Raw genomic sequence first — 26544 nt, forward strand, 5'->3', positions numbered from 1 at the left:
GATGTGGCACACATGACCTCAAAACTGGTGCACAAGCCAAAACTCACTCCACTCGTGGTTGGAAAATCTTCAAGGAAACATTGTTCTACAGCCCTTTTTAAAAAACTAGTGTCACATTAGCTATCTTTCAGTCATTTGGTACAGAACATCAAAAATAAGTGTAAAAAATTAGATCAAGAGAACAAATGGCCTTGTGTCCTATGCAAACTAAAAATGTTAGATTCAGATTAATCAGCTAATTGAATAGTCGATGCAAATTGCATCGACTATTCAATTAGTCAATAAGGACACTTCTGCCTTTGAAATGTAGCAAGAGCCTTGCTGGCTCTTGCTACCTTTTGAAGGCAGAAGTGCTGCAGGGTGCACGGGGCCAGCGTTGGACTCAAGCACTGTAGAGCTCCCCACGTGCTTCCCCTGCGTGCTTTGCAGTGCTTGAGTCCCCCCTGCTGGCCCCGTGCTCCATTTCAAAGGGGGAAGCACTAGTAGTTCCCTGTTGTGCCTCGACCCCCTACCACAGAGATAGTGCTGGGGGGAACTGTGCTTTTAAATTGGCTCCCCCCAGCACCAGCTCCTGCTCTCCCCTTGCTGCCTCTCTCTGATAGAGGCAGAGGGAAAGGACTAGTAGAGTCAACTATCCAAAAAGCATATGCTTATCAGATAGTCAACACGTTGCTTACATCCCTGAGGGGAAAAAAAATAAAAATAAAATATGTATTTTGTGTTTTAAATGTAGAACAGTCCTGGAATGTTCTTGGATCATAAATATGGAATCCAATGAGAGACTGTCTGAATCCCACAGAGTGAGGTTAATGTCAGAGCAAATGTGACATTGTTTAGCTCTGATCAGTTGTTTGCCTTTTGATAAAACAAAGCATTTTTTCTGATAAATCGTGAAAGATGTTTTACCATTTATAAGTAAAGGAAAAGTATTTTTCCTTAAGTTATATAATTTCCACATAGTCAAAATGTCACAAAATTGAATTATTAGATTTTTAGGATGTGATGAAGCAAGCAGACACCTTTATATACAAAGTATTCTTTTCAATTTGGAAGCTAAGGATCAATTAACTTAACCCAATATTAATTACATTTAGTAAAGTCATCAGTTTGCAGCATGAATTTTATGCACCCTCTGATTCAGTATGCTGCATAAATCAAATTTCAGTTTTTGCTTCCTTTATACAGTAATAACTTAGCATTTTGGTTTGAGTTCTCAATAGCTATGTCCCTTCTAGAAATGTAGCCAATACAGAGTTCCATTCACTATAAAACCATACAAAGCAAACATGCTTATTTCCTGTTATCACTTTTAGCTGCTCAGCATTATCCACTACAGACTAATCAAAACAAAAGTTCGGTACACGTTTGTTTCTTGCCTTCACACACATAAAGGTTGCCAAACACACAGTTCAAGATGTAAACAAAATTATTTATTAACCACCCACATGATCATTGCTTTACAAGACAATTATTCAGACAATTCCTACCCAGATAGCTAAAAAGGCAAATGCAGGTAACCTGCTCTGAGAAAGGTAGAAGAAAGTATTAGCTTACAAATCCCTCTGCCCCAATCTATTTAGGCTAAATATTTTAAAACAAAGTATCTGCATTATAATCTTGACTGTAAAAGAGACAGTGCACTGTAAGTATTTCAAGCTAAGATACTGCCATGTTATTCAATCTTACAATTTTTAACATGTCTCAAGTGTATTGAGACTTTTAAGCTATGTTGAAAAGGATTAAAATACCAAATTTGGGCAATTTAATCAAGAAGTATTTTTGGCCTTAAAACAGGTTAACATCATAATAAAACAATGCTCCCAATATATTTAGTGATATAAAGACAAAAGGGAGAACCTACATTTAAGTATTTCCTTTTATTTTTCAGTTTAAATTTTCACAGGTCTGCTAGCTATTATTAGATTGATCACATTGTATCCTAAGTTAAAACATCTATTTTGCATATTATGAGCTCTTAAACATGAAAAGGAAAGGATGGGAAAGACTATCTTCTTAGCAGCAGGGAAACGAATATACAAAACTGAAGCATTTAACAAACTACTTTGTGTTGCTATGGTAACTAAAATGGTCTAGAGAAGCAGGAACAAATGGAGAATAGCAGTAAGACCTTCTGTAAATTCAGCTAGGTTTCATTATTTTTGTTTTTCTTCACAGAGGTTTCAAATGGAATGGAAGGAAGTTCTGTATAAATATTCAACATCGCAACACCTCAAGATGGAGGTAAACATTTTGATTTTACAGATGGAAAAACAGGGGCAAAGAGATGAAGTGGCTGTAAAAGTTGACTGTCACAATTTGCAACTCTGTAAGTTTCATCATCAGAACTGGATATTGTGAAGACAGGACTTTAAGAGGGTTCAAAAATGAGCTAGATAAATTCATGGAGTTTAGGTCCATCAATGGCTATTAGCCAGGATGGTGGGAATGGTGTCCCTAGTCTCTGTCAGAGACTGAAAATGGATGACAGGAGACAGATCACATGATGATTACCTGTTCCATTCACTCCCTGTGGGGAATCTGGCATTGGCCACTGTTGGAAGACAGGATACTGGGCTAGATGTACCTTTGGTCAGATCCAGTATGGCCATTCTTATGTAAGGGGTGACCTTTTTATCCCCACCGATAACAACAGATTATCCAGGACCTCTATCAGAGGAGCAAATAGTTCATAGTCACCAGAAAGAGCAGTGGAAGCCAAAATACTATTTTTGACCAGGTAGAAGAAATGGGACATCTTCCTGGATACCCAAGGATCATCTCCATCCTCAACCTATTCCATATCTTCATACAACTTAAAAGATCATGATCAAGACTGATAGAGGAGGTGCACCCCAATGAGAGCAGAATTTTATTATCTACCTCAAGTGCTTTTAAAAGGGTGATCTAAATCAATGTAATGATTCTCTTAGTCATATACTACTTGAGTGGTTGGACTCACTGCTCATGGGTACAGTGTGGAAGACTGCTAAAGGTAAGAGGCCTAAGGTTGGGATCATGGTAGATTCCAAGGTGAGAGAATTCTAAAGGAGAAAACTCAAAATTTCTTCAGACTGGCCTGGGTAACACAATAGGTGAGATGTTAGGAGACTATGTATAAACCCTAACTCTTGAAGACACCCTAACACTTGAGGATTGTTGCAAAAAAGCTGAGGGATAGGCCCAATCACATCACAGATTGAAGCAAGGTTGAATCTATTATCTCATATCCAAGGCTTTGGAACAAAAACTAATATCCTATGATAAGAGGAGAAATAACAAATAGGAAATTCCAGACACTCATAAAAACGGAGGGAAAAAAGTTAAGCTGAAGAGAATAGAAAATAGATTTTTATATTCTAAACTTCCAATGAGAAATGAGATGATAAATGGATCTCTCAGAATCCACAAGGCAAAGACAAGCATAAATTATGAGCCTCAGATTAAAAAAAAAAAACAACCCACAGTTTTAATATCCACCTGGCTGCCTTTCAATCATAACTTGGTGTGTATAAGCAACAACACAGATCCTCTCCAGTGCCAGAAATAGACACACCAAATACTACCTTTAAAAAGGTGGCCCCAATTTCAAATTTACGTTCTTGGTGTATTTTTTAAAAAGGATTTATATCTGACAACTTAGTTCATATGCCAGTACTTTGAGTGATGTAAAGTCTTAACTGGTTAACCAGTTACACTGTAAGCATGCACCTTACTGGCATGTTTACCAGGATAACCAGTGGAGGGCAGGGATTAGTTCAGCCTGGCCGGAGCATCCCTTGTCCAGGAAACGGTGCAGTGGGCTTGGCCCAACTGCAGCATGCAGTCACTCTACCTCGGCTGGGCCAGCTGCACAGTGGGATCGCTCCAGCCCAGATGGATCAGCTGCCTGCACATTTAGCCGTGATTTTACATCCCTAGTTTGACACAGTCCTGGATAGAGAGAACAGATTCATTCATTGAGCCTTGAATCGGAGAAACAGAGTAAGTTCAGTCAACAGGACTATTAAGGCCCCCTTCCATGAAAAGCAACTGCATACAGTCCCACTACAGAAAGTCTTGAGTGATAAACCCAAGGTTGACTGAGCAGCCCTCAAAGAGCTCAACTCACAGATATTTCAGATACTTGGGAGTAGAAATACAGTACAATGGGACAGTAAGAAATTTCAATTTTTAAAATCAAGATCCACTGCAACCAACAGCTAGAAATCATACAATTATCTGGATTTAATCAACATATAAGCAAATCTAGCAAGTATGTGCGTGTCTATATAAAAAACTGAAAGTCCCATCAAACTACAACCAGTAAGAAATATAGCAATGCAGAGCCCTCAAATGAAGCAATAGTTCAAAGATTCGCTGCCTGTTGCAATAAGGAAAAGAATTGTCAGTGGAAGGAGTCTTGTTTTATTATGTAAGCTTCCCTCCCTTTCAGAATTATATTCAGCGTTCAGATCTGTATGTGTGCATCTACACAGCACAGGTATTTCAAAACAGCCATTATTTCGAAATAATGTGAGCATCTACACAGCAATTCCATTATTTTGAAATAAGACGTTGATTATTTCTAAATTATTTCAAAATCTGTAAACCTCATTCCACGAGGAATAATGTTTATTCCAAAATAGTTATTTTGGAATAGCATTAGTGTGGATGCTCCACTGACGCTATTTGAAATAGCTTCTTCACAGACCATTCAAAGTAATTACTCCTCAGTGCCTCCTGGGGCTATAAATCCGGTAGCACGTCCACATTAGGGAAGGCTGCCTCAGACTAATTTCATGTAGTGTAGATGTCCTATGTCGAAATAAGCTATTTTGGAAAAAAAAATCCGATAGAGCTCATTTCAAAATAAGCATGCTGTGTAGATGTAGGCTAAAATACCATGAGCCTCTCTCAACTGGACGCTGCTTTCTACATAGTTCCAGAAATCAATGTCTAGGCCTACAGTTTCCTCAGGAGTGGAGATCCAGACAGGCAATTCTCAGTGTAAAGCATTTTGCACCCTTTCAAAACCAGGCCATGGTGCTGAACCAAACTTTTTAAACTGATGGTATCTTCTGCTTCTAAAGCAATTACAGGTAGTCCCCGGGTTACATGGATCCGACTTACATCGGATCCCTACTTACAAACGGGGTGAGGCAACCCCGCACTACCTGCTTCCCCCCAGCAGACCAGGGAGACGCGAAGCTAGCGCCCCCCACCCCCCCAGCAGACCAGGGAGACGCAGAGCAGCTTTTCTCAGCAGACACCTCAGCTTGAGAATAAAGGACTGAGGGAAGTGAGGTGTGGGAGAATAAAACTGAGCTCTAGAGAAATGTTTGGCTAGAGTTTCCCCTACAATATGTACCAGTTCCGACTTACATACAAATTCAACTTAAGAACAAACCTACAGTCCCTATCTTGTACGTAACCCGGGGACTGCCTGTATATATAACCTTTAATATTCCAAGAAAAAAGCTACCTGTATTTTCAGAACAATGCTCAAGCGTACCATACTAAAGCATGACTAGAAATGGCTTTTATATCAACCAACTCTGCAAAAGAATGAACAAATATTTGTCCCAACAGATGTCTGAGTTATCAGTGGAGACTGAAGATTAATATCAGAGGAATTCATTTTGTCCCAATAAATAAAACACAACCAAAAAAAATGAAAATTTATCACCCACACTTTAAACACCAAACAAAAAAACAGTGCTAAGTAACTACATTTTAAAAATGTGGTTAGATTCAAATTCAGAAGAGCACCTTTTAAAAAAATATATAAAATCAATTCAGACAGTTGATGCTCTGAAGCAGTTAGATTCACACCCCCATGAAATGAGATTTACTAGAATACTGAGCTGCTGAAAAGATCAACCTGGTGAATAATTCTATTCTAAGCAATAATCACCCACCACCTTGTTAATTTAGATAAAAAAATCTGCCAACTCAGTCAATAAACAAAGAAATATTGGCCCTCTGGGAAGCCAACTACAAAAGTAATAAGAAAAACTCCTATTGCCTTTAGCAGGAGAGGCAGAGAATAAGTTTAAAATGCAAGTGGGGAGAAAGTACATAAGGTTCACAAGGTAGCCAGGAAAACAGGACAGAACTCTAACCAAAAAGTAAATTAAGCTCAGAATATATTCATTCTGCTCTAGCCAGCACAGCCTTACTTATGGCACACAAACATCAGAAAAAAACAGTAAGGTAATTTATTAAGCATATACAGTATTAAGTTCATGCCAAAATGAAGTATTTCACCTGGCCAGCAGCAGCCATCCTTTCCATGCAATAAAAATACTCTAATAAATTCCATGTGTTTTGCAACAACAGTAGCAAAAGAGAGCTGAAAGAGAAGCTTAGTTTGGTTTAATTATGAAGCTTTACTTCATGAAGACTGGTATAACATCAGGACAAGCAGCGGAAAAAACACTAAATCTGTGAATGCCATTATTTCAGTAGCTAAATCCAAAACCTGGAAAAGATATTTTCTCAAGAAAGCAAATTTTTTGAAATTATCAAAGCTGTCAGGAAACCACAATCTTCTGATTTATTTTAGATACTTCAATGGAAGAAATCTACACTTCAGCTCAAAGGCAGTGAGAACGAGCATATGATCATGCAGTATACAAAATAGCTGAATTCTTCCATGGAGTCTCAGTATGGAAAAGAAATATGGGGAAAAAGGAGGGGAGTAGATTAAAACATGTCATCTGGTGAAAGTGGGACTGGAGTGGGGGAAGAGAGACACTAACCATAGCTAGCTAGGCAAAGTGTCTCGGGCTGTAGAACCCTTTGGCTGTAAGCCAATAAGGCCAGAAAGGGAAGTTGAAACCAGGGACTTTTCTAGGCAAATAGATCAGGGGACAATCACCAAGATGAAACAAGGAGCTGTGATGTAGTGGTGAATTATAATTTAGTGAGCTAAGAAACTAAGACAAGGGAGAGAGAGGAGAGGAGGGGAGAGAAGGGGCTGATGAGGAAGGTTGGATGAAGAGTGAGTTATTGTCTTTTACTCCTGGGAGAACTGTGCATCACTATGCATGCACAGAAATCATGCCCCTGCAGATTTCTTTGATTCCCTGCAGAAAAATGGCTTCTGACAGGAAAGCAAAGGAGTGACGCAAGAGCAGTCATACACAACTCCCCGGCAGTACAGGCAGGATGGTTCAGGCACCTGGAACATCCGATAGAGTTGGAAATGAATCCTGAGGTGGTGGTGGTGAGGTAAAGGTTGGATAGTCATGTGTGCATGTGAGACATACACTCTGTTCCACTCCCACATTCACTACTGTAGCATACTTGGAATGGCGGGACAAGGTTTTTGGGGGCAGTAAGCCTGGAGCAGGCTCCTTGCCAGGCAGAGCAGAATGTAGCAGCCTGCCTGAGTAGTGTAAGAGCCCTACTATCAAATTCTGGTCACATCTGTTAACCTGTCAGGCCCCGCCTACTTGTCACTCGAAGGGTATGTCTGCACTACATAGCTCCGTCAACGGAGCCATGTAGATTACCTTTGTAGACATAGGAAAATGAAGCGGCGATTTAAATAATCGCTGCTTCATTTAAATTAAAATGGCTGCCGCGCTGTGCCGATCAACTGTTTGGCGGCACAGCGCTGTAGTCTGGACGCTCCTCAGTGGACATCGAAGTCATTTGTCGACCTCCCCGGTATGCCTTGTGGGATGAAGTTTACAGAGGAGGTCGACAAATGACTTTGATGTCCACTGAGGAGCGTCCAGACTACAGCGCTGTGCCGCCAAACAGTTGATCGGCACAGCGCGGCAGCCATTTTAATTTAAATGAAGCAGCGATTATTTAAATCGCTGCTTCATTTTCCTATGTCTACAAAGGTAATCTACATGACTCCGTTGACGAAGCCATGTAGTGCAGACATACCCCCAAGGGGCCAATCTTAGGGTATTACTTCTGGGTTAAGATAAACAACATAAGGATACCTTTCTAGAGGACCCAAAGGCCCTGGGCAGTGATACATCAGAGTGAAAACGAAGACGACCCATCTCATTTCTGCTCAAAGCCATTGAAGAGGATGCCAGGTCTGATGACAAAACATATCAGTGTAGACAAGGCCTATGATTCCAGTAGCTCTTGCCTTTCAGGGCCAGAGGATCCAGCTTTCATAGGCTCAAAGTGTGCTATACCCTATCATCCCTCAGAGACAAAGAAGTCTTTTATGCTCCTTTTATACTACTCAAAGTCCCTTGTCTCTGCTTCAAAAGCCAAGAAGCCTTTCTAGAGTTTAGATTTTTTCTCCTGGTGTGACTGCTAAACAGTTTCTATACTTACTTTTTCAGGCTGATAATCTTGTTTAGGGTGTGTGACTGATCCAGGGCAGCTTGCTACAATAGTTTGGTGGATGGAAGACATACCCAGGGCTCCGTGAATGGTTTTTTGAATAAACTGCCAGAGACTGCTGTCACATAATCAAGACAGAAAGGCACCTGAGGCTAATTAAGAGCTTAAAGGAGCAGACTAATCAGGCACCCGCAGCCAATTAAGGCATGCTGGGCTACTTTAACAGGTTCCCCCCAGGTAAGGAAGGAGAGGAAGGAGAAGAGTGAAGGAGGGAGGAGAGGAAGTGTGTTGTTCAAGTGCTGAGGACCAGTGTTCCCTCTAAGCTGCACAGCTTCACAGGTGACTAATCAGCCCCGCCCAGTGAGAGGCTCAGGGCTCCATGCAAGGAGCTGACTGACTTGTGGGGCTGATTAATCACCTGTGAAGCTGTGCTGCTATGCAGCTTAGAGGAAACACTGGTGAGGACTGAAAAAGGAAAGAGTATTTGTGCTGAAGCAGGAAAGATTCGCTCAGGTATCAGGGAGAAGGTACTAGGGAAGTGGCCCAGGGAAAGGGCTTTTGTATTTGGGCAAGAGGAAAAACTACCTGAGGTCCCTGAGCCAAAACCTGAGTAGTGGGCAAGCTCGGTTCCCCCCAGCCTTCCCCACATCACTGATGTCTGCTCCTAGAAGGGGATTATGGAGCATTGCACCTCAATCCTTTGACTTTGCTAATGATAAGGATGACTCAGTAAGCTGTGACCCTGACCTCTAGATAAAGTAAGACACAATGTAGAAAGTCACAGAAGCGCCTAGAAGCGCAAGACCCACAGGGCACACCTGGAGCTTTGCCACGTTACATTTAAAATGTTCTTCCATTTCCTCTGCCAGTAACCAAGCCTCTGAGATAGGAAAACATACATTCTTTTGTCTATGGTAAGCTGGGTTTTACACTCTGTACATTCTAAAACACATTTCTAGCACATCCATCTATAACTTTGTACGCAATCCATACATACACCTCTATGATGTTCAAGAACATGTGATCAGTTTACATGATATCTTACAAAACAGCTTTGAGATATGTATTACAGCAACAGTGTATTGGGACAATCACTGTGTCAAACTTGCTGTGAGTTACAATGTTTTGGAGACCATCTCCCAGTTGACCCAAGGAGCTCCAATGCCCATAACCATAAAATCATAGGATTGGAAAGTCCTTGAGAGATCATCTAGTCCTGTCCCCTGCATTCCTGGGAGGATTCAGTATTATTTTAGACCATGCTTGGCAGATGTTTATCTAAGCTGCTCTTAAAACTATCCAATGACAGAGATTCCACAACCTCCCTAGGTAATTTATTCCAGTGGTTAACTACTCTGACAGGACGTTTTTCCTAATGCCTAGCTTAAACTCCTCTGGATGCTGCTATGTAAGACAACTGATTCTTCTCCTGTCCTCAGAAACTACAAACAGGCTACGTCTAGACTGGCATGATTTTCCGCAAATGCTTTTAACGGAAAAGTTTTCCGTTAAAAGCATTTGCGGAAAAGAGCATCTAGATTGGCACGGACGTTTTTCCGCAAAAGTACTTTTTGTGGAAAAGTGTCTGTGCCAATCTAGACGTGCTTTTCCACAAAAAAGCCCCGATCGCCATTTCGCAATCGGGGCTTTTTTTGCGCAAAACAAATCTTAGCTGTCTACACTGGCAGTTTTGCTCAAAAGCTTTTGTGCAAAAGAACTTTCGCCTGAACGGGAGTAGCATAGTATTTCCGCAAGAAGTACTGATTTCTTACATGAGATCGTCAGTGTTCTTGCGGAAATTCAAGCGGCCAGTGTAGACAGCTGGCAAGTTTTTCCGCAAAAGCAGTTGCTTTTGCAGAAAAACTTGCCACTCTAGACACAGCCACAATGTTTCTCCTTTCTCCTCACAATAACCCTTTTATGAACTCAAATGATTACCAAATTCCATGCGTTAAACAGCAAGCAAATTCCATGTGTTTCATTTTGTATCGAATAGCACATCACTATGCTGCTTCCTAACTATTCTAAAACTTGGCAATATTCTTTAAGTATTATTTCTACAACATGAAAGCACAATGCCAATAGTTGAATCTATCCCATAAAATCAGATCAGCTGGCAACTCCATTTTAGTACAATAATGGACTCATACAATTTATTTTTTTTAAAAATCAGTCCTTTCTAAATGTGCATAGTTTAGACTCAAAATCTGATCTATCATAAATCTACCAGAGTTTGCTATGAAATATCTGGATTCTCTATAAAATGCAAGCAGCATAGAATAAACTCATCTTGCCCATTACCACAAATACCTTTCAAAAGAATCTGGGTGTGGACCACAAGAGAAGCAGCAGCTGGAAGCAGAATGCCATCAGACAGCTGAGCCTCTGGTAGATTTCCCTTCTAGTGTAATGGATAACACATGCCATTCTTTACATATATTTGATAATTCGAACCACTTTTTATGCGCTGTCATAACCAATTGTTTGGACTACTTAAGTCTGTTCTAAATTACTGGACTATACCTATTTGAGGAAAATATTTAATACTGTTGCACAGATTGTGTTTGGTTCAATTGAAAATTTCTAGGCTTCATTCCTGCAAACAAACTACTGTCATATAAGTAACTTTACTATAGTCAATAGGAATGTAATATTAATGATTTATTTGGCTACTTTTGGATTGTACATTCTGTAAATAAATGTAATAGTGTCCTGTAATAAAAGAAAACATTAGCTTTATAAAGGTAGTCTATAAGCTGGGTCTCCTTTCCCTTTTCCATTTTAAAAAAGAAAAAGGGTAAAGTGGCAGATATATGGCAGAGAAGATACCTTTCCAATGGTTTTTCATATTGAAAAATTGGATGTCTGATAGATCCTGGAAGACTTATGATGCATGGACAACTGCTACTGAAACAAGGAAGTGAAAACTAAGCAACTACAAGGGAAAACTATTTTTAGGAATACAGTATAATATGCCATTTTTAATTTGTTTTTCCTTTACCCCATTTAGTTTATTTTCACTAGAACATTAATCACTGATGTCTTTCCACCCCCAATTAATCTAAGAGAACTTACAATATCTATGAGTAAGGCTAAGATTTAATCATGGCTATTTTTAATAAATGTCATGGACAGGTCACAGGCAATAAACAAAAATTGACAGGTCCAAAAATTCACTTGTCAATGACCAGTACTATAAATTCCCCAACTAAATCTTAGCTACTCTGGGAGGAGGAAGGGACGGTGTATTATTTTTGCTTTGGAATGCCTCTGGGGCATCAATATTGCTGACACTATGGGAGGGCTGACACTGGTCTAGTTAGTGAGGTAGCACCATGGGGAACAGGGAGGGGTGTGATGACGCTCTGGGGCCACCCCTGAGAGAAAATTTTTAAAAAAAGGGATATATACCTAATTTTTAATAGTCCTTTGCAGATCAAATATCTGTGAAAGGTACCAGAGATACAGCACTGAAAATGAAATATTTTAACCACTTCATAGGAAGAAAGTAAACAATGGCAGGTTCACTTATAATATTCTACCAATATGTTTCACTTGTTACTTTTACAGACCCATCTCCAGTAACGAGATAATAGTCCAGTCTCAATGACTATTCATTGTTTTGCATTGCTACTAAACTGTCTACAAGGGTCTCAATTGCATAGGCAATTTTTTGGATGCTGACATAGGTCTATAAATAAACTGGCAGAATCATGCACCCCTTTTCACATAACATTCAAATTCCATTAGACAGTCTTTTTTAATCAATAGAGGATTAAATGGATACGGAAAATCTAACTTCTAAAAGGGAATTAACAGTGCTGATGAATTATTTCAAAACTATTTGAAAACACTTAAGTTTCTTGTTAAATAAACATTTTAAGGTTTAGCCTATTAAAATACAAATAGCACCTGTTTGTTATAAACCAAGTACTGTGCCAGGAGGAGCCTACTAAAGCAAAATTTAGAAGGCAAATTTGGTCAATAAAAAGATCCAAATGATAAGCAAAATTAAACACAGCAATCCTTTATCATGCTCTGTGGGATCCGGTACAGTGTGATACTTCAGTTGTCTCTTTTTTAAGAACTTGGCTACTGACAGGAAAATGTTTAATTACCTTCTTATATTTTTGCAAGAGTGTCATTTTAGAAACTGAATAAAAATGCAAAATATGTTATACAATACCATCCTAAGAAAGGGACTCCTTAACTGAAGAATACTGACGTGTCTCAGGGTTCAGGGGAAAAGTACAGATCTAGATACAGCGTTATAATCACTAGGTAAGCTGCAGAGATCCCTAAGTAGCAATATTTGACAGTGTGAAAAGAACCCAAAATCTGCTTCCAAATCCTTTTATGGAAATTAGCACAACATTGATTTTATTATCATCCATTCATTATTTTCTCTATTACGACTGTTGTGTCTTTAAACATCAACCTATGCTGAATTGTTCTATGGTAATTGGTAGATATTTCCTTAAACATAGGAGGATGAAGTAATATTTTTTATTTCACCAACTTCTGCGCGGGGGGAGGGGGAGGGAACCAAGCACTAACTTGTTCCCCACACAAAGATCTTCAAGTCTGGGAAAGGTGTTTCCAGCTTCATAACAAAATGCAGGGTGGAATAGATTCTTTATCATAAGCACATATTGTAAGGAACTATTCAAGGCAGAGTGACTCATTAGCACCTCTATAGTGATAAGACCAAAAAAGGGGGGTTTACTGATTTACAGATTGTTATAATAAGCCATAAAATCAGTCTCTTTGTTAAGTCCATGATTTTTTGTGTTTAGCAAAGTAATAAATTTAAGCTCCCAGGCTCATCTTTTGAAAATATGGTGCAGTTTTCCTTTGAGGATGTAGACTGATAGGTCAGATACAGAGTAATCACTTTGTGGAAAGTATTCATCCACAGCCAGCAAATAAGGTGTTTTTAATCTTTTATCATTTTTTCCTGTGCGAGTTCATTCGAGAGCACCCACATAGATATTATTGGAGCATTTAATGCAGTAATGAGGTATACCAAATGTTGTGATATGCATACATAGGATCCACAGATCTTGAAAAGTGTGGGGCTTTTCTTGGGGATGGTGGAGCCACAACTACAGCAGTGAAGGTATGTTTTTGCATCTGTTGTTCTGGCAGGATCTGGTATTGCTTTTAGTTAGCATGTTCTTGTCTATGGGCAGCTTGCTTCCAATTGTGAGCCATGGCTGAAATCCAGAAGCGAGGGTTCAAGATTGGGCCTCCACTGAGTATGGTTCTAGTTAAGGAGGTGTTTTGGTCATTGGTATTTTAGTAAAAGTCATGGACAGATCACAAATAAATTCACACCTGTAATCCCGCCATGGACTGGTACTATGTATTCATGACCAAACCTTGGGGGGAGGGCAGCAGAAGGGGTGCTATGGGTGCTTGGAAGTGCTATGGGTGCTTGGAAGTGATTCGGGGAGCACCACAGATGTGATCACATTGGACCCACAATGGTCCTGGGCCAGTGACGGGGGAGGTTGGCAGGTTCCCTACCTGGCTGCTCAGAAGCAGTGACATGTCCCTCCCTTAGCTCCTAGCTCTGCTGACTGCCCCATGTTCCAAACCCCAGCTCTGCAGCTCCCACTGGCTAGAAACCATGGCCAATGGGCATGTGGAGTAGTGCCAGCAGGCAGAGCCAGCACGCAGAGGTAGGAGCTGAAGGAGGGGAATTTTGCTGTTTCCAGGGAGCTCCTCATCCCTCATTGAAGTAAGTGCCACCCAGAGCCCTCACACAAGCTACCAATCACAATGAATACTCATTACAGAAAAAGGGAACTGTTTTCTTCGAGTGCTTGCTCATGTCCATTGAACTTGGGTGACTCCAAGGAGTACCCATGGAGGCAGGCAGGAGCTCATAGACATGTAGATTGCAACACAGTACTGCCAAACCCAGTGGTGCCTCTGGCCTGCTGAGTGATGACATAGTGGGCCATGAATGTGTGTACAGAGGACCACACTGCAACTCAACAGATGTCCTGGATTGAGATGTGCGCCAGAAAGGAAGTTGTCCTGGCTCATATGAAAAGTAGACATGACTTTGGAAAGAAAAGCTGGGTGGGGCCAGAGCTGAACCTTGTCCTTATAGAAGACAGCAGCTCTGGACTCAAGTCTTGCAGTTTGGAAATTCGTTTAGCTCATGCCACTGCCCACAGGAAAGCTACTATCAAAGAAACTGAGGAACCACCTGATCAGCATCCTGTACAGCAAACAGGAAAACATCAAAAAAGAGCTCTCCAATCTGGAGACTTTCATAAACAAGTTTGTGGGGACTCTCTTTTTGCCCCACCACCGAACAAACATGATACAGTTGTTCGGTGATATGGAAGCCTACTTTCACTGTCTCCGATTCAAAGAATACTTTCAACACAACACTGAACAGCACACTGACACACAGATACCCTCCCACCAACAGCACAAAAAGAAGAACTCCACATGGACTCCTCTTGAGGGTTGAAATGACAGTCTGGACCTATAAATAGATTGCTTCCGTCGACGTGCACAGGCAGAAATTGTGGAAAAACAGTATCACTTGCCTCAGTCTCAGTTGTGCAGAACGCAATGCCATCCACAGCCTCAGAAACAAATCTGATATAATAATCATCAAAGAGGCTGATAAAGGAGGTGCTGTTGTCATCATGAACAGGTCTGACTACCAAAAGGAGGCTGCCAGACAACTCTCCAATACCAAATTCTACAGGACACTTTCCTGAGATCCCACTGAGGAGTACACTAAAAAACTGCACCATCTGCTCAGGACACTGCCTACACAAGCACAGGAACAAATCAACACACCCTTAGAGCCCCGACGGGGGTTATTCTATCTACTACCCAAGATCCACAAATGTGGAAATCCTGGATGCCCCATCATCTTGGGCATTGGCACTCTCACTGAAGGACGGTCTGGATATGTGGACTCTCTACTCAGACCCTACGCCACCAGTACTGCCAGCTATCTCCGTGATACCACCGATTTCCTGAGAAAACTACAATGCATTGGTGATCTTCCAGAAAACACCATCCTCGCCACCATGGATGCAGAGGCTCTCTACACAAACATCCCACACATAGATGGAATACAAACTGTCAGGAAAAGTATCTCTAAAGATGCCACAGCACAACTGGTGGCTGAGCTCTGTGTCTTTATCCTCACACACAACTATTTCAGATTCGATGACAATATATACCTCCAAACCAGTGGCACCGCTATGGGCACCCACATGGCCCCACAATATGCCAACAACGCTTCCTCAGCTGACCTGGAACAACTCTTCCTCAGTTCTCGTCCATTAACGCCCCTTCTCTACTTACGCTACATTGATGACATCATCATCATCTGGATCTATGGGAAGGAGACTCTGGAAGAATTCCACCACGATTTCAACAGCTTCCACCCCACCATCAACCTCAGCCTGGACCACTCTACACAAGAGATCCACTTCCTGGATACCACTGTGCAAATAAGTGACAGTCACAAACATCACCCTATACTGAAAACCTACCGACTGCTATGCCTACCTTTATGCCTCCAGCTTTCATCCTGGACAACCACACGATTCATTGTCTACAGCCAAGCACTAAGGTACAACCGCATTTGCTCCAACCCCTCATACAGAGACCAACACCGACAAGATCTTCACCAAGCATTCTTGAAAATATATACCCGCATGAGGAAGTGAGGAAACAGATTTACAGAGCCAGACATGTACCCAGAAGCCTCCTACCACGAGACAAGCCCAAGAAAGAAACCAACAGAACACCACTGGACATCACCTACAGTCTTCAGCTAAAACCTCTCCAATGCATCATCAGTGATCTACAGCCCATCCTGGACAATGATCCCTCACTTCCACAGGCTTTGGGAGGCAGGCCAGTCCTCGCCCACAGGCAAGCAGCCAACCTGAAGTGAATTCTCACCAGCAACTATACACCGCACCACAGTAACTCTAACTCAGGAACCAATCCATGCAACAAACCTCCATGCCAACTCTGCCCACATATCTACACCAGTACACCATCACAGGACCTAACCAGATCAGCCACACCATCACTGGTTCATTCACCTGCACATCTACTGACGTAATATACGCCATCATGTGCCAGCAATGCCCCTCTGCTATATACGTCAGCCAAACTGGACAGTCCCTACGTAAAAGAATAAATGGACAGAAATCAGATATTAGGAATGGCAACATACAAAAACCCTGTAGGAGAACACTTCAATCTCCCTGGACACACAGTAGCAGATTTAAAGGTAGCCATCCTGCAGCAAAGAAAATTTCAAGACCAGACTTCAAAGAGAAACTGCTGAGCTACAGTTCATCTGCAAATTTGACACCAACTAGCCAACTACAAAAGCAGTTTCTTCTCTCTTGGTGTTCACACGTCCAGATCAGCTGCTAGAAGTGGGCCCACAAAAGCTTCTGCTCCAATACATCTGTTAGTCTATAAGGTGCCATAGGACTCCTTGTCACTTTTGCAGATCCAGACTAACATGGCTACCCCTCTGATAAAATTCAATGGAGTGAGGAGTGCTGATGAAGGGGACTCCCCTTCCCGGATATTCGTGGGGCTGGTCCACCATCATAGTGAGGTTAGTATCGGTGTGGGGATAGGGACTACTTTTTCCAGGTGGGTACCTGGACTGGGAGTAGACTGTTGCCAGCCACTGCTGCAAGGATCATATCTGGAGCTTGGCATAGTGCACCACATATGTACACATTGCCACATGACCTAGGAGACGCAAGCAAACCCTGGATGTGGAATCAGAGGAAACATGGATACTTCTGCAATGAGGTCCGCTAATGCCCTAAATCTTTCTAATGGCAGGAATGCTTGGACAGGGATCAAGTTGAGCACCGCTCCGATGAAGTCTATCCTATGTATCAGAATTAACATGGATTCTTTGTCATTCACCAACAAGCCTATGTGGCTGATATGGCTTTCACCTAAGCACCATAAATAGCTGTTATGTGGCTCATTAAAAGGCATGGGCCTCTTACAGTGATCACAGGGCTTAAAGCCTGGGGCACAGGGTCCCAAACAGGACTTGCAAAGTCTGTAATCATAAAATAGTATACCTTAGCTGAAAACTACGTATTCTGTAACAAAGTGAGTTCAAATGAAAAAGAAGCAACAGTGTTAGCTTAAGCAGTAACAGCTCCAGCATTGTCAGTACTGGCAAGAAGGAACGGAGGGTGGGGGGAGCTGCTACTGCCCCATATACCATGGCAAGAAGGTGCCAGATCCAGTCCCCTATGGATACTGCTGAAGAAAAATCTTCTGGTACCAGTGCATGTGGTATGTACACACACCTAAGCTGAATGGGCATGAGCAAGCATTCAAACCACCACCACTGTGCACTCCTGGATTACTATACTAGCCATGGAGTCACAGTCCCCCTTGATTTTCTAACCCCTACTCTACAACCCAGACAAACTGTATTTTGTGATAAAAGGTTATTAAAATAAGAATTCACCACACATTAGGTTACTCCCAACCCCAAAGGATTTGTCACTTGCTCCAGGTCAACAGATACTCTGGATCTCACACTAAGAACAATGATGATAGCTAATCTCTTAGCTAATAAATCTTTAGTTAGTTTACTAAGAAAAAAGAAATTAGTGATACTGAGAGGCTAAAGTGGTTAAAATACATAAACAGATGAGTCAGAGCTTATATTCCAAATGATAGCAGAGATGTAGTATCTGTTGGTTCTAAATAAGTGTCTCAGAATTGCCCAAAATGTTTTTGAAGACCTCTGTCTACTTCCTCAGAATTCTACCTTTTCAGAATTAATTGGTCCACATATACAGGCTTATTCCTCTGAATCAATATTTATAGCATCTGCTCATAAAAGACATGTTGACAAGCATCTTAACTCATATGGGTGCATTCTTTGATGACAAAAATACAGACTGAGGCTGTAAATCCATCGTTGTTTAATGGCTCTTGCTCTGAAGTTGACATTTTCAAGGCTCCAATCTCCAGAAGGTAAACGATGTGATAGCCAGAAACAACCCTTCATTAGTTTTTCATAAAGTTTTACATATTAAGTGAACTTATATCTAAACACGGATACATCCATTAGATCTAGGCATAACTAAGTCCAATACAAATAAACTTTTAGCTGAGTGACGATAACAGCATTTCACTAATTATCAGGCTGTTAGCACTAATGTAACTATTGGGGCATATGCCACATAAATGCTATGTCATAACATTTCCCTTTTTAATAATCTAAGAAATTAATTGGCCTGAACACCTTTTAACATTTCTTTGGTTTCTATCAGTGTGTGAGCAACCTAGCCTGCCACCTAGGTTTGAGCTGGTACCCTGCTATGCAGTGTCACACCACTGCTGAACGTGAATGTAATGTTCGGGATGTTGATGCTAGTCTATGAGTGTTCCAAAGGGAGTTTAATGAAGTTGCAGAAAGTTGTGGTAGAAATCTATGAAGGAATTTAAACCATACCTTTAGAGGATAAAAACATCATCATCTTAGGTATATCATTGGTTTTGTGGCGCATTTGTCCAGAGGATGATAGTATATTGAAAGGTCATCTCAGTACTGATGTCTGTGTCCATGATTTAGACAAAGTGTTGCTGAACATAAAAATACGGGTAGAGGATGAAACTGATGAGTTTAGTGATGTATTTTGAATGGATCTCTCAGGGCATGTCCATGCACTGTATCATATCTGGTGAAGATATATTATGCCAACAAGAAAGTTTTCTCCAGTCAGCATAATTATTCCAACTCTGCGAGAGTAGAATCTATGTTGGTGAAAGACTCTTCTGCTGACACAATATGGCACGAATACAGCTTTTAAGATGTAACTTATTCAGGGAAGGGACTCACTTTCATATCATTAAGAAATGTAATTTACACTGACTTGAACAGACGTTGGTCCATTAAAAGGTATCACCTCACCCACCTTCTCTCTCTAATATCCTGGGATTAAAATAGCTATAGCCACATGACATATAAGGATAGAGACAGAGATATATGCACACATATAGAAACAAAGACATCATCCATACAACGGGAAAATATTTGCTTGCAAATGCACGTGCGTACAAATCAAAACAAGATGGTGATGAATTCCTAAGATTACCAGGAATACAAATGGCCTTAAAGCTGCACTGTAAGTCCTTGGGCCAGAATTTGAAACTTTTAAAAGAAAACTGAAAATATAAATCTGAAAGCTTTTAGGCCACTGTTTTGGAAAACAGCAGAGTTTTCCTTTAAATATCAAACTTAGGCTTATGTATAACTTCTGATTCTCAACAAAGGGTAGAGGGAAAGGGAAGCACTGAGGAGATGAAGTGAGAGAAATGGAAAGGAACAAGCACTGCACCATTATTCAGAAAGACAATCCTATGTCTGATTTAGCACAGTATTATAATCTGGAAGGGCTGACAGTTCATTTGCTGTATATCTAGAGGACAAAATCAAAGTTTCCATTGACGGAAATGATCCCAGCTAAGGACAGCCATAATTCTAAACCCATACATGTCAATTAAATGAAAATCCACTTTTGCTCAGATCTTTTATCAGCAATGAGTAGTCCTGTGATAACTAAGAGCTGTGGTCACCAACCCGTCAATCGCAATCTGCTGGTTGACTGGTCTGGCCCCCAGGATCGATTGCGAGGCTTTTGGGGGCCCTCCCCTCAATGCCCCTACCCCCAAGATGAATGCCACACTGATGCTACCTCCAGGAACAACGGGGTAGCGCAGGCTTCCAGCGGGATGGGAAGAGTTCTACAGCCGCACACCTGGTACCGGAAGTGCGTGGGCTGCTCTTCCTCCCCCCGAACAGCTGACGTGGTACCTAAAATGTGGGTCTGTCATACGCTGGAGACTTCATTCCTCTGCTGCCTTCCTACACGTGGGGAAGGGGTTGGGTGTCCCGGACTGTGCTGGCTCTGGCTGCTCAGGCAGCTCGTGCTGCCGCGGGGAGAGGAGTAAGGTGCAAGCTTCCCGAGTGGTTGCAGTTGGCGTGGTCTGGGACCCCCCCCCCACAGGCAGGCAACAGGGGAATCAAGTCCCCAGCATGCCGGCTCCAGCTGCTCAGATTTTATCCCCCTGCTTCCTGCCTGGGGGGGGGGGGGGGGGGGGGCGGGGGGGGGGGAAGGGAGAGAGTCCCTGACCACACCAGCCCCAACCGCTTGAGCAGCTGGAGCCAGCGTGCTGGTGACTTGATTCCCCTGCTATCTGCCTGCGGAGGAGAGGGGAGTCCCAGACCATGCCAACCGCAACCGCTCGGGAAGCTTGCACCTTTACTTCTCCCCTCCCTGCGGCAGCATGAGCTGCCTGAGCAGCCAGAGCCAGCGCAGTCCTGGACACCCAAGCCCTTCCCCGCACACAGGTCTGGGACTCCCTTCCCCGCTCCCCCCCCCCCCCCCCATGAAGGCAGAGTGGAATAAAATCTCCAGTGCGCCAGGTAGCACTGGCGCGTCTGGGACTCCCCCTCCCCCTCCCACACACACAGGAAGGCATCAGGCACACGACAAACCAGTGTTTCAGGTACCGTGCTACTGTTTCGGGCTCGGGGGAGCAGCCCATGCACTTCCTGGGCTTTGGCCTGCAGCTGCAGGATCCCCAGGTACTGGTCACTGTCCACTCCCCCTGTCCAGACCCCCACAAGTACCCTGCCCCACCACCCACTGGCACCCTGTCCTTTGCCCCAGGCCCTTCCCCCGGTACCCTGTCCCTTGCCCCAGCCCCCGTCCCTTTCCCCAGCACCCATTGGCACCTTGCCCCAGCACCCTGTCCCCTGCCCTGGCACCTAGTCTCCTGCCTTGGCACCCACAAGCACCCTGTCCCCTGCCCCAGCACCCATTGGCATCCTACCCAGCACCCTGTCCCGGTACCCCCTGGCACCCTTCCCCAATACCATGTCTCCTGCTCCCACCAGCACAGTTGGGGCCACATTACCAGAGCTCGACAAATTATGGAAAACCCTACTTGCCAGACAAAAAAGGGACTCGCCATCCTCCCTCCCCCCAAAAAAGTGGTTTTTTATGGCATAAATTCCGAATAAGAATAAGAACAAGAACAGCAATTACTAATACGTTCTTAATAAATATCACCCAAGTTATTAATAAATACCTTATAAACCTCTACCTTTTCTCTCTGCTGCCATGTCTCCTCCCCTTGCTCCATCAGCTCCCTCGGTGCCTGCTGCCTCCCAAGCCCTCACCCTCCTCTACTGTCCTGACTCCTGCCCTCCTCGCTGCCCTCAGCCTTCCTGAGACCTGCCCCCCTCCACCAGCCCTTCTCTCCCCTCTGTGCCCACTCCTCCAGTAGCCCCACACTGATCATGTGAGCTACCCCTCTTCATCCCCTCGCAACACCTCCCTCTACACACCTGCCCTGCCTCTCTCCTCTGGTGCTGGTCCCTCCCCTGCAGGTGTCTCCCCTTCTGCTTCGCCCCCAGAATCCCCTGGCACCTGCACACTCCTGGTTCCTCCCCCTTCCCTCTTTTTCCCTGCCCCCTTTGCCCTCTTTTTCCGATACCCACCCCCTCAGCAGCCTCTACCCCCAGTCCCCTGTACTCTCACACATGCCTTGCTCCATCCCCACCTTCCTCATGCCCACTCTTTCTTTCAAGCCTTTTCCCAGCACCTCCCCCTCCTCCCTCTAGCCCCCAGTGCCCTTACTCTCTCCTCTCCCGGCATCACCCTGTGCCCCCCTCCCACTGACACCTCTCCCCTCCTGCCCTTTTCCTCATTGTCTACACTTGGCCCCCTGGGATTTGTCTCACCTGAACCCCTGTCACATAGGGTGTGTCTAGACTACATGCCTCCTTCGACGGAGGCATGTAGATTAGCCAGATCGGAAGAGGGAAATGAAGCCGCCATTAAAATAATCGCGGCTTCATTTAAATTTAAATGGCTGCCCCGATCTGCCGATCAGCTGTTTGTCGGCAGATCGGGGCAGTCTGGACGCGATGCGCCGACAAAGAAGCCTTTCTTCATCGGCACAGGTAAACCTGGTTTCACGAGGCTTACCTGTGCCGATGAAGAAAGGCTTCTTTGTCGGCGCGTCGCGTCTAGACTGCCCCGATCTGCCGACAAACAGCTGATCGGCAGATCGGGGCAGCCATTTAAATTTAAATGAAGCCGCGATTATTTTAATGGCGGCTTCATTTCCCTCTTCCGATCTGGCTAATCTACATGCCTCCGTCGAAGGAGGCATGTAGTCTAGACACACCCTTGGTGCCTTCCTCTTTCTTCTTCTCCTGACCTCCTCTCCTCCCCCTCCCCTCAGCACAAGCCCCTTCCCTATATTTTCCTCCTCCCCTCCCCACAGCCCAGCCCAGCCGCTTTCCCTCCCCCAGGGCCAAGCAAAACATTCCCCCCGCCTTTTTTGTTGTCTTTTACACATTTGCATTTTGCAATTTTTTTTGTTTTCATTTTTGTCCCAGCATTTTAGCCCTATAAATATCAAATAGCATTTCCATTCATTTTTTTCCCATAAAGGCAAAAGCGCTTCAAGTGAAGTCCCCCCCTCACTCGCTGCTGGGTCACAGAAGCCTTTTCCCTGCCCTGTCCAGCCTCTCCCTATGGGCACCACAGGGGAAACAGGGTGCAGGGACAGCACAGAGCCAGAGATGTGCAGGGAAAAGTGTGGGGGGGACAGGTGTGGCATGGGGAACAGGAGGAACAGTGGCAGAGGGACGCAGGGATCGCGGGGAACAGTGTGTGGGGTATGGTGGAGGCACGGGGAATGGGAGGGGCAGAGGGATCGTGATCTAGGGGCAGTGCAGGGAACGGGCAGCACAGAGCTGGGGGGGGAGCAGGGATCGGGGGGAGCAGGTGTGGGGTGCAAGAGTGGCGCAGAGCCAGAGGGAGAGCAGGGGATCTGGGGTGCAGGGGCAGCGTGGTGAATGGGCAGCGGGAGCCAGATGGGGCGCGGGGCGGGCGCAGTGAGCCAGGCAGTTGGCAGGGAGCAGTCTCTCGCCAGCGAGGGGCTGAGGCCGTGGCAGGACTGGAGCCTGCAGGGCGGGGCCTGGCTCCGCCGCACGCCGCAGCCAGGGACACGCAGCCAGACTTGAGCTGTCATGGTCCTTTAAAATAGGCGGGGCCACATCATGCCAGCGTCCTGGCGTCTGCCGGCGCTCCACCTCCTCACGCCGCAGCTGCACGCAGGCAGCCCGGCACTGAGAACCGCCACAGTTCCCCATCCCCAGCAGCGCTCTGCTCCTTCGCCAGCTGGCAGATTGGATGGGGCCGCGCCGCCCATAGTGCAGGCTTCAGCCAGCCTGTTACAACAGCCCCAGACCCTAGATCTGAACTTATCATACACTGGAACCCCCTGCCCTGAGCCCCTCACATACCCCAACCCAAATTCCTGCACCCTCATATCCACAAGCCTGTGGCTTGCTTAGTACCCCAACCCACCATATGACCCCATCACTGCCCAGCCTGGAGCCCCCTCCCCGAGTCAGCGTTCCCTTCTCCACCTCCTCCTGCATCCAGATTTCCTCCCAGACCTTGCACCTCTCACTCCTTTCCACACCTAAATCCCTCATTCCCACCCCAGAGCCTATACATCCGGTCTCAACCCAGCGAGGGTAAGGCTAGACTGCAGGAGTTTTTCAGAATCCGGAAATATCCCAGAAAAACTCTTCTGCATCCAGGGATGCGTTTGTTCTTCCACTTTTTTTAGTGGAAGAGGTAACCCATATATTCCTCTTTCCACGAGGAATAAGGGGGCTTCCAAAAGAAGGGGTTTTTCTTACATTTGGTCCAGTCTAAACAGGCCAAATGTTGGAAAAACCTCTTCCTACAGTAGAATTGGGAAAAAAAGCAGCAGTATGAGGGTTGGGGATAGCAAGTGATGGAGAGGAGGAGAACAGAGAGAAAGGGGCAGGGCTTCGAGGAAGGGTTAGGGCAGCAGATCTTGGTTTGTTTTGTCATTTAAAAAGTGATCTTAGGTGTAGAAAGGTTGGAGACCACTGCCTTAGAGACTAACAAAAATATACAATATCATGAGCTTTCGTAATCAGGATTGGTGTTGGCTAAGTTAAAAACATCACACTTATATTTCTTTCATTTTAAATACTTGTTACATTTTTATCAGAGATTAGGAAAGGAGTATTTAAGTCATTAGCTTTACCAATTAATATATATTAAATAGTCAATACCAAATTTTTCATACCATGCCCCATATCTGCAGACCTTAGACACTAATGAAGGAGATGCTAAGAATTTGGAAGGGGGCATTCTTCTCTCTCAACACGGACAGTATTAAAGATTGGTGCTAACTGATGTTATGTTGAAATTGCAGCCTATTCAGCAGTTACACGTTTACCTAAATAAATGCATTTTAACATACCAAATATGTACAAATCAGAATTATTATGGAGTATAAAATGATAAACAGCTAATCATTTACTTTTCCAGTAGTTGAAAAATTTCCCCAAATTTTCACAGTTAAATGTTGTTTGTGGTTTTTTTATTTTTTTTTTTTTTCCTGATCATGTTTCTGTTCAATGGTATTGGGAATGAGAGGGCTTTTTTCTGTTTGGTTGTGGAAAACTGGTTTAAACTATGCAAAATATGAAGAGAATGAGAACAAATACAGATACTGAAACTTAAAGAAATCAAAACCAGCTCTAGTTTGCAAAGCACTGCCGTTTGAGGAAGAAAGTTTAATTATTTCAGAGAAATAGTTCCAAGATTGCAATCGTGTGGTTAAGTTTTTATTTGCCCAAGGCATAGATTGTTAAAACTCTGGGCATACATGCAGATATTTTTCTCCAAATTAAAAATGATGGTGTGTTTTTTTAGTGTCAAGTTACTCATCCATTCTTTATATAAACAAATAACTTAAGTGTAATTTACACTCACTTGTAGAATAGAACATATAAAAAAAAGTAAAGATATTTCAGATACTTACATGGACAACAGGTGATTCGATATTTTGTCTAACTCAGCGTGCCTTTTGACTATCACACAGTTCTTCTGCTATCTAGCAAAGAATTTCACGTTTCAATTTTATTATTTGCCTTTAAAAAAAAGAATCCACATTAAAATATTTAAAATATCAAAGTTACACAGTGAAGCACTCAAAAGTCAGGAAATGGCAAAGTGAAGGTTGTTCATCCAACCCTAACTACCCTTGTATGTATACAGATCATTACTATATCCCTGCATCATTCACCACATGGGTTAGACTCATGCACAAACATTAAGTCAGGGATATATAGTGAATGAGCCATCTCTTGCAGGTTTATGCTTTATTTTGGGCAAAAATAGATTTACTATTACCTGCAGTAAATCTAGTTAAATTAACTCCTCTTCTTTGAATTTACACCAACAAAACTGAGCATATTTGAGTTGTTTAAGGCAGAATGCGTGTAGTGAGACAGACAGGTTATATTCATTGGACAAATACGACAAAATAAAATACTAAATAGGTGCCTCATTCACCAGAAACCATCCCATCTATACTCTGAATGAGGGAAAAGTTCAACAGGAAAATAATCATAGAATCATAGAATAATAGGACTGGAAGGGACCTCAAGAGGTCATCAAGTCCAGCCCCCCGCCCTCAAGGCAGGACCAAGCTCCGTCTACACCATCCCTGACAGATGTCTATCTAACCTGTTCTTAAATATTTCCACAGAGGGAGATTCCACCACCTCCCTTGGCAATTTATTCCAATATTTGACCACCCTATATAATGTGATGATATAATTTAAGGGTGCCTGACCAGGAAGTCTTAACTACATTATTTCCTGACTTTTGAGGTGCCTCATTTGCTACCTTTGTTCTTTTTTAATATAAGATTACATAAAAAGCTAACTACACAATTCTAGGATCAAAGTGCATTTTCAAATATGTACACATTTTCTGTAAGAGGTTGGCTTGAATATAACATCTGGCACCAAAAACTATGGCCATCTATATATATTTTAGAGTTTGTCTGTCTGCAAGTCCATTTATTTAAAGAACTCTTCCTAAACAGTAAGAGCTTGGGGCCAACAAACTTGGTATGCAGCTTCCTCTTCTCCTAAGTTAAACCAAGGTCAGGGTTTGGTAGTGACAGGACAACCAGAAGCCCTGAGAAAGGAACTGTTTTCCCTAACATACAAAAGAAGGGGCTGCTGTTTGGAGACACATGATATGAGAGTGGCCACTGGTGGCAGTGAGCACACAGGAGAGAGCTATTCTGCAGAGTGTTCACTGTGAAGGGCTG

General features: G+C 43.3%; 1 protein-coding gene across 18 annotated transcripts in view; it reads right to left on the minus strand.

Moving 5' to 3' along the window:
* Positions 1 to 26544, minus strand: part of SIPA1L1 (signal induced proliferation associated 1 like 1) — a 335579-nt gene that overhangs the window by 177194 nt on the left and 131841 nt on the right. For 10 of the 18 annotated variants that reach the window (XM_075927300.2, XM_075927304.2, XM_075927312.2 and 7 more), the window contains one exon: positions 25243 to 25351. The exons of the other annotated variants lie outside the window; for them this stretch is intronic. The gene's annotated coding sequence lies outside the window, so the exon portion shown is untranslated. The remainder of the gene's footprint in view (positions 1 to 25242; positions 25352 to 26544) is intronic. 18 annotated transcript variants of the gene reach the window in all.

Source organism: Pelodiscus sinensis, chromosome 5 (genome assembly GCF_052426305.1).
Source record: "Pelodiscus sinensis isolate ZL-2025 chromosome 5, ASM5242630v1, whole genome shotgun sequence".
NCBI lineage: Eukaryota > Metazoa > Chordata > Testudines > Trionychidae > Pelodiscus > Pelodiscus sinensis.